The sequence below is a fragment of the Panthera onca genome, chromosome F2 (assembly GCF_046562875.1).
Source record: "Panthera onca isolate mPanOnc1 chromosome F2, mPanOnc1 haplotype 2, whole genome shotgun sequence".
NCBI classification, from domain to species: Eukaryota; Metazoa; Chordata; class Mammalia; order Carnivora; family Felidae; genus Panthera; species Panthera onca.
The window spans coordinates 14,315,271-14,327,192 of record NC_138356.1 but is presented as its reverse complement, the minus strand read 5'-3'; the positions used below and the strand labels follow the sequence as shown (position 1 = coordinate 14,327,192).

General features: G+C 45.4%; 1 long non-coding RNA gene across 2 annotated transcripts; it reads left to right on the top strand.

The window, feature by feature from the left end:
* The first annotated feature begins 2,419 nt into the window (after positions 1 to 2,419).
* LOC132664120 (uncharacterized) lies at positions 2,420 to 11,233 on the top strand. Of its 2 annotated transcripts, XR_009603459.2 has the most exons (6): positions 2,420 to 2,603; positions 2,705 to 2,775; positions 4,419 to 4,516; positions 4,720 to 4,855; positions 5,390 to 5,454; positions 11,010 to 11,233. It is a non-coding gene; the product is annotated as an uncharacterized LOC132664120 (long non-coding RNA). The 2 variants fall into 2 exon arrangements; XR_009603458.2 differs by having other exon boundaries at positions 2,425 to 2,775.
* The last annotated feature ends 689 nt before the right edge of the window (positions 11,234 to 11,922 follow it).

The following is an 11,922-nucleotide window of genomic DNA, read 5'->3' as shown; positions in this document are numbered from 1 at the left end:
ATGCAAGAGAAGCACTTTAAACAAACATTGACATTGGATTTTTTCCCCTATAGATTAAAGTGTCTCAACCAAATGTACTCTAAATCGTGTCATTATTTCCCTTTTGGACTTAAGGAAAAGTTCCTAATCACTAGTTTTTCTATTGAAGCTGTTCCTTTTTGCATAAATATAGCATGTTTCTAGGCTTCTAATTCTCTAACACTTATTATAATTTCTCATAAACCTAATTTAGAGTCATTCTGTTTCATCATATAAATTGTCTTTAGAAACTTACAATATCACTTTAACATCTTTTGCATCCAAGTTAATTCATCCTGGTAATTTTTCGGGGAGAAGCTCAAAAGTTTGAGAGAATCAGAGATTCTCAGAACGGGAGAGTAGATAATCATGGTGGGCAATGGGTAGACTCCATATTTCCATTAACGAAACCCAACCGATATTTATTTTAGGTCAGCCACATTATCCCTGGACCACACTGAACTGTTGGCAAATTAAAAATCATAATTTCTGGGGAGACTGGGTGACTCAGTTGGTTAAGTGGCAGACTCTTGATTTCAGCTCAGGTCACAGTCTCATGGTTCATGGGATCAAGCCCTGCATCGGGCTCTGCACTGACAGGCCTGCTTGGGATTATCTCTTTCCCTCTCTCTCTGCCCTCTTATGGTCATGCACTCCCTCCCTCTCTCTCTCTCACTCTCTCTCTCTCTCTCTTTCTCTCTCTCTCTCTGTCTCTCAAGTAAACATGAAAAAATATTTTTAAAAAGTAAAAATCAAAATTTCTTCTTCTCTGGCTTATATGTCACATCTTCCATCCAGTTTCCTAGCTGGATGAGAGTGGAAAGTCTACTGGTAGTCAGAGACCAGGGGTCTGGTCCCATCTCTTGTCATTCATGTAATCTTGGGCAAATCATATACTCTCTTAGTCATGAAAATTTCTACCCATACTCTGAGCACTTCATATCCCATGTAATTGTCTTTCAAGATTTTAAACCCACAGTGAATACCTTCTTTTTTCTTTTATATTCTTTGATAGTTAAAAAAATATATTTCATCCACTTTTTATAAAGTTAAATAAGAAAATAAAACTTTTCAATTTGTGCAATTAGAATAGTAACTTTACTTTGCCAATAGTTAACACTGTCCTTTCTCTTTAAATTGTATCAAATAACTTGAAGTGAAGATGAGCATTTACATTTTTTTCTTCTCTAGTCAGAAGGATCTAAGTGAGTTGGTTCCTCTTTACTAGTCTTGATCCTGAGACAAAGGAGCTAGTAAATAATATAGGCAAATCTTTTGGTGTAATTAACAATAATGATTGGCTCCATTGTTGAGGGGACAAGACACATAAAACAAAGTTTGAACTAAGAATAGAGTTTAGGGGCGCCTGGGCGGCTCAGTTGGTTAAGCGGCCGACTTCGGCTCAGGTCATGATCTCACGGTCCATGAGTTCGAGCCCCACGTCGGGCTCTGTGCTGACAGCTCAGAGCCTGGAGCCTGTTTCAGATTCTGTGTCTCCCTCTCTCTCTGACCCTCCCCCGTTCATGCTCTGTCTCTCTCTGTCTCAAAAATAAATAAAACATTAAAAAAATTAAAAAAAAAGAATAGAGTTTAGAACAACAATAATAATGTAACCATGATAAGAGAAAAAAATTGAATTAAAAATTCTGTTATTTCCCCTTAGTGCCTTGTCATGTATTTGCAGACATAATTTGTGTCCTGAATTTAGTTAACTGGATCAAAAACATGTTTCTGTGTTGCTACGTATGTGGCCATCCTAGCTGGCTGGGTCCTTGTCCTTTGGGAGGACTGGATGGCCCAGCCAGGACCTAGCCTCGGTGGCGAGGATCGGCCAGTGCGGGAGGTGGGTCGAGGGTTCAGACAGGGCAGGAATCCGATTTAATGTGGTCCAAAGTGGGGGCAGTGAGGTGGATGCAGCCCAAGTATACAGGGGGAATCAGAGAGTGCAAGAGCAAAGAGGACAAGGACAAGAGTGATGGAGTCACTGGAACATGGAACCTGGAGTCAGGGACCGAAGTGAAGAGCGCCTGTGGTGTGAACAGGCCGCTACAGCCAGGAGAGTCCCGGATAAGTGTCCCAGCTGCGGGGGGGGGGGCATGCCTTGTCTCCAAGACACGATGTCAAGACTTATTTTACGGGCTGTGAGGTGTCCCATTGGTAAAAGCTGGTGGTGTTTGCCTACGTGGGGCATGCAGGATGGGGACTTTAAAGCCAGCACAGGCTGATACTTTAACCACTTTTTCCCCCCGTTGCCCAGGTTGCAGGCTGCCCTACAGGCCTCCTGTGTAAGAATTCCTCTGGGTCGTCAGCCACCCTGCCCTTTATACTTCATCTCTTCTGGCTTCGCTCTGGTCTCTCCCCCAAAGAGGGTTTGATATTCAGGGTGTTTTCCTCTCCTTGCCCAGTCCCCTTGTGTGTGTGAGTCGTAGGCGTGGTCTGCCTGGCTTTGTGATTCACTGAGTGATGTATAAGCTCAGGCTCCCGCCCAAGCGTTGGCCTGTGTGTGTGTCTACTGCGGGTGATCATTGAACTCGAGCAGAATGTGCCCATGCGCGGTGAAGACTGCCCTGCCCGGTACCCACCGGGTATGTTAAATTCAGGGGGAAGTGGCCTCATTTTGATCTTGTGTATAGGCTGTGATGTCCAATGGACTTAAAATAGCAATACAGTGATGCCTGTCTTTTAGTCCTTCCCTATGTGTCTAGAGAAGGAAGGTTGATGGACTAGGCTTCCTCCGAGTCCCTCGTACCTGTAACGGTGAGTCAAAGATCCTTGCTTCCCTTTTCAATGGGCCAGCACTCATAATCATTCTCAGGATGGGGTGCACTGCAGTGGCCTGATGATGCAGTGGCTTCCTAGGGCTGGACACCACTGCTGCCACATCTGTGGTCGCCATCAGGCTCACCCAGTTCTCTGGTGCAGGAAAGGGGTGCAGGTCTGGGTGGAACTCACCACCTGCAGGTCGAGGGAGTGCTAACCTCATGGGCGCCAGGCAGTATTTCCGTTAGCTTTTGCTGTATAATGACTGCCCCCCTCCCCACTTCAGTCACTTAAAATAACCATTTTAGGTAGCTTCTAATTCCACGTGCGGCTGGCAGTCCTGGGGTCTGTGCAGGGAGTGGATTAATACCCCTGTGCTCTGCCCAAGATACAGATCCTCCCAGAGCAAGCCCACGAGGCACCGGATGCATTGGGAGGGGATCAATTCAACTCTGCATTTGTGAGTTTGTCTATGTCCAAGTGTGGGGCCACTTAGACACTGTGGCCTTTTCAAAACATTGAGATACAGCTATTAAAATCTGTTAGCCTCAAGACTGACGGTCTATCCATCAGCCACTGTTTTAAAATGTAGAGTTTATTTTAAAACGAAAAATTTTTTTAAGTTTATTCGTTTTTGAGAGAGAGACAGAGCGTGAGCAGGGGAGGGGCAGAGAGAGAGGGAGACACAGAATCAAAAGCAGGCTCCAGGCTCTGAGCTGTCAGCACAGAGCCCGACGCAGGACTCGAGCTCACAAACCGTGAGATCACAACCCGAGCCGAAGTCGGACGCTTAACTGACTGAGCCACCCAGGCGCCCCTAGAATTTATTTTTTATTCAGGGTCGGTGAGGTCGGCAGATCAGAAGACAATTGCCATTGAAAAGGTAGTTTCTTACTTGTAGTTTCTAAGAGGAAGGGGGATGTCATGCCATGCAGGGCCACCCAGGGAAGCACCGGTATTGGTCACAGGCAGAGAGAGTAAGGGAACTGTGGGCAAGTGGCTTTATCGCAGCTTTTGTTGGTAGGAGTGTGCAAGGCAGGGTAAGAAGGCTAAGCAGGTTTAGCACTGGGCTAGTTCACACAATTTCAGCAGGCTCAGTGGGTAGGGGCTACCTCTGTTGTGGAATGGCTGGCCCTGGGGTGATTAGGATGGGGGATGTCGTCCCAAAGAGTAGGGCACTACTAAAGCATGTGGGTGGTGAGTAGGGGCTATTGCCTCTAGGAATTAGCTAGTGCTGACAGGGGCGGTCTTTCCCCGGTCAGGAAAGCCCAAATGTCAAGCATCAATTTAGAAGCTAGAAAATGTGGTTACTATACCACCTGTGCCTTCTGTGCCTAGGCCAGGTGACCGTGTGGCTCATCCATCTCTGAATGCCCCTAGGAAGTCCTTACTTAGATTTGCCTTCCTACTTCCCTTCGCTTATGGTTCTGAGACTCAGATGGCATCTTGGCAAAAATCGTAGACGTTATACTCTGGAGCGCACGATCCCCCGATCCCTGTCCCTTTGATGATCAGCGAAAGCTGAAGCATCCATGGACCACAAGTCTCCCGACATCCGATCTCAGCCCTCAGTTCGTGCTCGGATTTTGGAGCCACTGTTTGAGAGTCAGATGTGTCTGTTTACTACTCCTTATTCATAGACCCAAGGCCCAACAGAGTTTATCAGATTGGGACCAACGGCAGTCTGCATTCGATCAGGTTGCTGTATGACTGGCTTGCCGGCCGCCATCACTGCAAGGTAAAAGTGAAAGGGCGTGCCTCTTTCGCAAGGACTCTGCTTTTTGTGCTGACAATCTCGTCACTTCCTCTGATGAAATAGAAACTCTGGCTGCTGGTTAGTGCCCGAGGCAGCCAAGCAACGGTCACCAAAAGGCACCCCCCGCCCCCGACACATCAGGGAATGGACATCAGCCCTACTTTTTAAATGCACATCTTCCCAAGGTCCAGTGGCATCCAACAGTGTTACCAGGGTTAAGCAACACCGCTCCCTGGCTACTGGGATGGCTTCTGGAAGTCGATCAGCCTGGTCTGAGCTCCCGGTCTACTCTCAAGCCTTTCTCTTAGCGGCTCCCAGAAGGTGAGGGTGTGCCAAGACTGTCCGTGTACCAAAGGGGAGGCCTGTAGTTCCCAAGTAGACGCAGGCTGTTTCGTAACGGACGCTCAGACAGCAGCTGGGAATGTATGTAGTTAAGTCCTTCCCAGGGAGGAACTGGGAGGTGGCCATTTTCCCTTGCTTCCTCTGTGTTAAGCCCAAGCGTAGAGTCATGGGACATGCTCCTACGCCTGTTGAAAAACCGCTTCTTTGTTTGGCTAATAGCCCTTTGGGACTAGTGAATGCAAGCCCTGTTGGTTAGGAGAAGTAGGCGATTTAGGGGCCCATCCCTCAGCTGATGGCTGTAAATGTTGAGGCACCAGCTGTGTGGACCAACTCCTTCCTGAGAGATAACTGGCACTTTGGTTTCACTGCTGGAGTGAACCAGAGGGGAGGTGGGGGATGTGCCCACCGGCCGCTTCAGGGTCTGGGACGGATCCGCGTTCGGCACGTAGATGGGTGCTAACTGGAGGCAGGGTCCTCAAGCAGCAGCTTGTAAAGTGTGCAAATTCCTTCCAGGGAGAGGCTGGACGGTTTGCATGTCCGCATGCCCCCTCCACACCGAGCCCTGTGGATCAGCTGAGGTGAGTGCACGTCTGACTAGTAACTGCTTCTGTTTGCTGTCATCTTGCAGGACTGTGAGTGCAAACCCCACTGGTTTTCAGAGCTAGGCGATCTGGGGGCCCATCCCTGGGAGCCGGCCCTAGGAGCCAGGGCACTGGATGTGCTGTCTAAACCTCTGGGTCCTCGGGGAGAGGCTGGGAGAGGCGTTGTTCCCTCCCAGCGCCATCATCGTGTGCCAGCGGTAGCGTTTATGGCAGGAGCGCGTCTCAGCCTTTCCTACTCACTTTGTCTGTTTATATATTTTTAACGTGTATTTATGTATGTATTTTGAGCAAGAAAGAGTGTGAGCGGGGGAGGGGCAGAGAGAGAGGGAGAGAGAGAGAATCCAAGGAGGCTCCACGCTGTCAGTGCAGAGGCGGACACAGAACTCGAACTCACGAGCCGTGAGGTCATGATCTGAGCCGAAATCAAGAGTCCAGTGCTCAGCTGACTGAGCCACCCGGGCGCCCCTCCTGGTCGCTTTGATGTGGGTACTTTCGCAGTGTCCTGATGTATAGGAGCCACTCTGCTGCTCTCTGGATTTCTCTGAGGGAACTGTTCTCTGTGGAGTTGTTATTCGGTGTCTTCACGGGAGAAGGGAAATTCAGGAGACTCTTATGGTCCAGACCTAGATAGTTTTCTTTAAATGTTTGTTAACCTTTTTCTTTAAGTCTAGAAATCCCACACATGGTCTTTCTAGCATCATTATCAAACAATCATCTCTTTCTCCTTGTTTACAATACTGTCTATAAAATATACTACATTTTGTAAACACCGTGATCCGTTTGGTACTATTTTGTTTCCTTAATTTCTACTTATTCTTGTACCAGTACCATTAGTTTAATTATAAGGTCTTTGTAATATATTTCAGTGTAAGGCCAATTCTCTCTTACTGGCCTTCTTATAAGGAATTTGTTTTGATATCATTTTTTGCCCAAGTTTTTGACTTAAATTCCAGTTAGTTTAACATACAGTATAATATTGGTTTCAGGTGTACATGGTATCTTTTCCTATTTATATGTTAAGATTAATTAGATTATTTTGTTGAGTCCTCAGAACTCTCCCACACCCCAACATAGGTTTTATAGAGAACACAATAAGCCTACAAATTAATTTGAGAACAGCTGGCATCTTTATGTTTAGCTTTTTCCATACAGCAGCATACAATATATCTTTAAAAAAAATTTTTTTTACCATTTATTCATTTTTGAGAGTGAGAGAGCATGAGTGGGAGAGGGGCAGAGTGAGAAGGAGACACAGAATCCGAAGCAGGCTCCAGGCTCTGAGCTGTCAGCACAGAGCCCGATACGGGGCTCGAACTCACGGACCGCGAGATCATGACGCAGTCAAGTCGGACGCCCAACCGACTGAGCCACCCAGGCGCCCCTAATGTATCTTTTATATCTTTGAATTCAGTTAAGTAGTTTCATATACATTTCTCATTAGGATTTTTCTTAGTTATTTGTTGTCTATTACTACTTTTCAATGGAATTTATTAGTTTACCTTCTTAAATGGAAAGTTTTAAGCATGCATCCCTTGAACTGATCAGAAGAGGATGTCTTTTAAATTTTTTAACAGGTTTTTTTTTTTTTTTATCGGGGGTGTGTTGGGGAATTGGAGTACAGGCATTCCACTGGTTTTTGTGTGTGAGTTTTGTACCTGTTCTTATTAATTCTGACAACTCTTTAACTGATTCCCAGGGGCTTATCATATTTATTTGTTATATATAATATGTTTATACATAAATATATGTAATTGTATTTTATACATAATGTAATATAATAAATACAGTAGGATTATTAATTCACATTTTCCTTTTGTACATATATATACACTTGCCATATCCTATGTAATGATTCTTTCCCAGAAACAAAGAATTGAGTGTACATGTTAAATTAAGGAGGGCTGAATCATTTAGATTTTGAAAAGTTGCAATTAAAATAGCTTGGGTAAGGTTTACAGACTTCTACTTTACATGAATAAAAGCATTCTGAAAAGTGGCAGAGTAACCACAGTAGATAATTTTCTGGAAGGCATTCTCCCAAACCAGCGATTGACAGGTAGAATCAGATGTGTGTGGATTGTTGCTGGTCTGGTACTACAATTAAGCTCTTACCTTTTCTTTGCTCTCAAACAGAAAGTTCTGACAAAGGATGTGGTGGCTTCAGGGCCTCTTGGAAACCACACAAGCGGTGCCCTTGCGTTGAACTCTATGTTAAGAAAGGACCGTTGCTGTACTAATGAACCTTGTTGAGATACTACTAGTTTAGTTCCCGTTACTTCTAATTGGGGCCTCCAGAATTCTCTGAACCTTGCCAGGTCTCTGGCTGGGGCCATGTTAATGTTTCCACTCCAGAGCTTGGCTGCCAATTTTGATTTTTTTTCCTGGGTAGGATTTCCTGAATCGTTATGACATAAAAAGTCATTTGCTTTGCCTTTCATAGTAGAAGCTTTCTTTTAAAAAAAAAAAAAATATTTTGAAGTAATTTCAGTCTTCCAGGAAAATTGCAATTATATACAAAGAATTTCCATATATCCTTCACCGAGATTACCCAACCGTTGACGTTTTACACATTTGCATCATCATTCTCTTTCTCTGCTCTGCATGAGTGTATGTGCATGTATGTACGTGTGCACACACATTCTTTTTTAGAACCACATGAGATTAAATTTGCAGATGTGCCGTCTTTTACCCTTAAATTCTTCAATATATATTCCTTAATAACAAGGACATTCTCTTACATAATACTGCATAATTATCAACATCAACACAACTGATGAAAATGTTGCCAATTTATTGTTGTCTATAGCAAATAAAGAAATGTGGGGGTGGGGGTGGGGGGGGGGGCGATCCAGAATCCAACCCAAAATCACACCGGATATTTATGTCTTCTTAGTGTCCTTGAATCTATTTCTCGGTCTTTGTCTTTCATGACCTTGAATTTGTGAAGACTGTAGGCGAGTTATTTTGTGGACGCTTTCTCCTAATCCTAAATCTTAACTCATTCCAAAGGTATGACCTTTAACTTGCAATTGAACTCCTGTTATCTTAATTTTCGTATCCAACCTGAAAACACTCACCTCCTATTTGTGCTTGAAGAGCTCAGAGGTACAAGGGCAAAAACGTGGGGAGGGGATTGACATTTGCCGAGCACCTGCATAGTCCCCGTACTGGGCAGTTGATAAACATCCGTTTCATGAGCACATCCTGTAGCATAAATTATGATTATTGCTATTATGCACATTGTGCAAATGAGGAAGCAGATGCTCAGAGATTGTAACCTGCCCAAAGCCACGCAATTGGACCTAGGACGGTTTAGAGCCCAACTCCTCGATTTCGCCACACACTCTCTGTAAGGGCACTTGATCTACCTTGACCCTTAGCCACACTGGGTTCTATATAGACCTTGACTTCTGCAGGGTTTCTGGCCTTTGGTGGAGGTTATTAATTTACTGCCTTTTTCCTGCACTGAAATGTGAGCCAGCTCCTGAGGAGGAGAGACCAGAGTTATTGACTTTGTCGTCCTTTGCCTGACTCAAAGCCTGGACTGTAAACGGTTCTTGAATGAAGACATTGGAGCATGTGAAGTCTAAGAGGAATAAGAAACACGTCTTGTGGGCTCAACTTAAGTTTTCCATATTCAGGGATGTGACCAGTGCCTGAGCCCTGGAACTAGATTGTCCCTCTTTCTTTAGGGAAACACTGGCTTTGTTTGGAAGACATGCTCTTCTGATTCCCTTCTGACCTCATTAGCAACTTCTTCTTCATCTGAGTGGATTTATCCTCACCTCTCTGACTCTTACGCATTGGATTGCCCCGAGTCCAGTCCTCGGATTTCTTCTCTCCTCTCTCTGCGTTGACCTACTTGGTATTCTCTCATCTCATGGCTCCAAACAGAGCATGGCTACTTTAAAATTTATATCCTGGCCTGGATCTTTCCTGAACTCCAGGCTCCCGTCTGCCTGCTTATTTTACTTGGATGCCTCATAAGCGTCCTAAACTTAACACGTAGAACTGAAATCCTGGTTTCCCTTCCACCTCAGTAAACGGAAACTCTCCATCCTTCGTGTTGCTCAGACTCAACACTGTAGATTCATCCTTGATTTTCTTTTTCTCTTCTATCCCACACACAGCACAGCAGAAAATTCTATCATATTTCAGGGGCTGGGATCATGATACCAGGGTCGTTTTTTAAACACCTTTCTCCCTGAAAATCAAATAGACAGCTAGGACTGAATTGTGGCCACTCAAAATTCATCTGTTGAACCCCTCACCCTCCAATGTAGTGGCATTTGGAAAGGAAGCTTTGGGAAATAATTAGATTTAGATGAGGTCATGAGAGTAGGGCCTTCATGATGGAATTGATACCTTTATAGAAGAGATATCAGAGGGGCACCTGGGTGGTTCAGTCGATTGAGCTTCCGACCTCAGCTCAGGCCATGATCTCGCAGTCCATGAGTTCGAGCCCCACATGGGGTTCTGTGCTGACAGCTCGGAGCCTGGAGGTGCTTTCAGATTCTGTGTCTCCCTCTCTCTGACCCTCCCCGACTCATGCTCCGTCTCTCTCTCTCTCTCTCTGTTAAAAATAAGTAAACATTAAATTTTTTTTAAAAAAAGAAGAGATAACAGAGAGCTTGCTCTCTTTCTCTCTGCCCTGCAAGCACACAGCAAGAAGCAGTGTCTGCAAGCCAGGAAGAGAGCTCTCACCAGAATCTAACCATCCTGACACCCTGATCTCAGATTCTGGACTCCAACGCTGTGAGAAAATAGATTTCTGTTCTGCTGCTTAAACAACCCAGTCTATGGTATTTTGTTATGGCAGATCAAGGTGACTAATCAAAGATCAATCAGCATAGCGAATGGAAAAATTACCCATGGAAACCACTTTTGAGAAAACTAGAGGATGGAAAATCCCCACAAATCTCCCCTCAGAGGACAGACACATTCAAATAAAATTTAGACACATTCAGACATATTTCGAATTCAGACCTATTGTCTAAACCCCTACCAGCAATAGACAGTTGTAGAGCAGGAGTGGTGGAAAATGAGAATTGAGATCCTCAGAAATGTCTAGCAAATAATCTCTTCTATAAATTCACAGCATGACACAGAAGGAAAATAACTAGAAATAGAAAATGCATTGAGCAGAATAGGAATCCGGGGCAAGGAATAAAGAAAGTGTGGGGAGGGGAGGGCAGCTCAGGGGAGGTGGATTCCAGAAGGCGCTGTCAACGCGGAGTGCGAACCAGGGCTGGAGGCAGAAAACCTTCCTGAACCAGTCCCCCATCCTTTTAATCTAAAAAATTCCATCACTGTTTTTGGACAAACTGGGTCACCTGTCCCACAGACTGCCCCCTTTCTGATTTTGTCTTTTCGCCACCTACATTTCCTGCAAACTAGACATTAGCTCTGAACACTTGATTGGAGGAAAATTCAGTTTTTTGACAGAAATTCTATATTTTAATACTTGATGATTACTGGGTCCTGCAACACTCCAGGAAGGACTTAATGTCTGGTTTTCCCCCTTTGCACAGTGGAAGGTTGGTCCACCGGTGACGACTTGATCCTTCCGCCGTGAAGATGTCTACCAACTAACTAACTCATCTGACTGGTGACCGTGAAGTCCAGCCACCTGTTGCCAACACTGCCATGGTCATGACCACCCCCATCTCTCACCTGGAGTGTTGTAACAGACTCCTCACCTGTGACCTGCTTCTTGCTCCCCAGTGGCCTCTTGCCCATGAAGGAGATGGAGCGATTTGTTTGTTTGTTTTTTTGTAATGTTTATTTAGTTTTGAGAGAGAGAAAGCGTGAGCAGGGAGGGGCAGAGAGAGGGGGGGACAGAAGATCCAAAGCAGGTTCTGTGCTGGTAGCAGAAAGCCCGATGCGGGAATTGAACTCACGAACCATGATGATCTTGATCAGATCTTAAACGATGCAGCCACGCGGGAGTGATTCTTTAGAAACCCGGGTCCCCTTCTATTATTACTCTCTGCTCAGGACTCTCCAGCTTCTTCCTAACTCACTCAGAGTAAGAGCCAATCTTCTGCACTGGCGTCCTGGGTCTCAGGGATCTGGCCCCCACCATTTCCACGGGCCCTGCCCTTCCTCACTCCCTGCCTCCTCCCTGTGTCTCGCATCCACGATGTGCGCGTCCCTGGCCGGCCTTTGCACTTACGGCTGCCTTGTCTGAAATACTCTCCCCCACCCCGGAGAGCTGCCGGCTCCTACCCTTCCTTCTCCCGAATCTTTCCTTAAATGTTCCCCTCCTCAGTGAGGCCTTCCCTGATCGCTCTCCATAAAATTATAACTCTTGCCTTGGTGCCGCCTCTACCTTTTCCCTGCTTTGTCTCCACAGCACATAAAACTCTCCGATGTGATTTTATTTGCCTGCTCATGTATGTATTCTCTGCCTCCTCACTTAATCTGCCTGCAGGTGGGGACTGA